A 2,094-nucleotide genomic window follows, 5' to 3' on the forward strand; every position below is an offset into this window, starting at 1 on the left:
TCCTCAGAACTTATAAATAAGTTACCTTACATGGCAAAAACAACTTTGCGGATAAGATCAGAAGAGTCTTTAAAAGTGGGAGTGGGAGAGAGAAGAAGAGTCAGTCTCAGAATGAAGCAGCATGAGAAAGACTTGACCAGACATTGCTGGCTTTGAAGATGGAGGAAAAAGCCTGAACCAAGTAATGCATGCAGCCTCAAGAAGCTAGAAAAGGGCAGGAAAATTAATTCTTCCCCAGAACATCCTGAAGGAATGCAGTTTGACCCCTTGATTTAAGCCTGGTGAAATCTATGTTAAACTTCTGACTTCCAGAACTATAAGATAATAAGTTTATGTTGTACAGTTTGGTCAATTTGCAATAACTTTTTTTAATGGCAGCAATAGATAACTAATACAGAAGACCTCACTCACATATGTGGCAGTTGGCAGGCTAGTTGTTCTGGGGGACCCCAGCTCTACTGGTCCTCCAACTCCAGCAGGCTAGAGACACAATGGTCTTAAGGCTCCAAAATCAGGAAAGAGGACGAGTTCCAATGCACACTTTTGAGTCTTTTCTTGAGCCATGTTTATTGCTATTCCATTGCTCAAAGTAAGTCACAGGGCCAGACTAGATTCAAGAGTGGAGAAATAGACTCCACCTCGTGATGAGTGAAGCTGCAATGTAACATGAAAAGGCTGGCGTGAGAGAAGTATTTGTTGCCATTTTAGAACCTACCATATGCTCTAATAAGTAGACCAGTGTGTGAGTCAAAAAACTGCTGTAGAAGGGCACATCCCAATGCCTAAGACCATGATGGAATGGAGGACTAAGTCTCTGCTTTACACCAGTGCTCCACTGCTCTTTCTTCTGTGATTAAAATAAGAAACAGATGTCTACAGACATGCTACCCTGAACAAGCCCTATCCTATCTGATCTCAGAAGCTAAGCAGCGTCAGGTCTGGTTAGTACTTGGATGGGAGATCACCTAGGAAGAGCAGGTGCTGTAGGCTTAAAAAATAAAATAAAAAAAATAAGGGATTGGAAACTGACAAGTTCCTTGCAATCTGTGAGGTCAACCAAGGGTTGCCTCACCTAAAATAAATAAACAAAACAAATAAATAAATAAAATAAGAAACAGAGCACTTTCCCTACCTCCTCCTCCCTCAGCCCCAAATGCAGGAAACAGAACTGCTAACATCTCCCAAGGATTTGTCAGCCCAAGGAGATCCCTGACCAGGTAATCAGGAAAGGGTAGGCATTACCATAAGTTTACTGCAATTATCATCTGAGCGGAGAGCTCAAGATCCCACTCTCTGGTGCTGGCCATGAGGGTTGAACCCTGAACTGAGGAAATACCTATATATTCTAATTTTACAGAGAGGAAAATTGAAGTTCAAGAGAAAAGAAAATTGCTCAAATTTACATAGTGACAGAACGTAGCTTGATCTCAGAAGAAAAAAAAAAGAATTCTTGGGAGGCAGCTAAATATAAGAAAGCAAGCAGAAAACTTGGAGATACACTCACTCAAACTATACAATGTAATTACCAACCAACAGCCCTCCACATCTCTCTGCAATGGCAGGGTCTTGATTTTATTCTGGTTTTTACCCCTCTACCTATGGTTCAAAGAAGAGGTTCTTATCTCAAGTTTCAGGAATAAGTCCTAATTGAGCTAAGCCAGTGATAGTGGCTTTCTTCCCTTTGTCTGAAATTAGTTTAGCCATGGGCATGGGCAAGGGTAGTTTTATGAGCATACAACCTGTATAGCTGCACAGGGCCCTGCACTCAGAAGGACCCATGCTTGGTTGAATGCTTTGCTATCATCTTGAAATTCTTAATAATTATTGAACAAGAGATCTCACACTTTCATTTTACACTGAGCCCCATAAATTATATTACTGGTCCTGAGCATATGATACAATTCTGGTGAACATGACATAAGGAAAGTTTGTTGGAGGACTTCTAATAAATATTTTCGTCGTTAATAGAAAACATACATATACACAAAGATCTGTATGTGTGCGATGCCTGGAGCTACTGCAGCCATATTGTACTTTTGCTGGAAGTTAAATTTGATAGAGAAGAAAGATGGAAAGAACCTGGATCTTGATGAT

At 40.5% G+C, this 2,094-nt stretch overlaps 1 pseudogene; it reads left to right on the top strand.

Moving 5' to 3' along the window:
* Positions 1 to 871: 871 nt before the first annotated feature.
* LOC111738877 lies at positions 872 to 990 on the top strand (annotated as a pseudogene).
* Positions 991 to 2,094: the final 1,104 nt, after the last annotated feature.

This window comes from Pteropus vampyrus, unplaced genomic scaffold (genome assembly GCF_000151845.1).
Source record: "Pteropus vampyrus isolate Shadow unplaced genomic scaffold, Pvam_2.0 Scaffold44, whole genome shotgun sequence".
Lineage (NCBI taxonomy): Eukaryota > Metazoa > Chordata > Mammalia > Chiroptera > Pteropodidae > Pteropus > Pteropus vampyrus.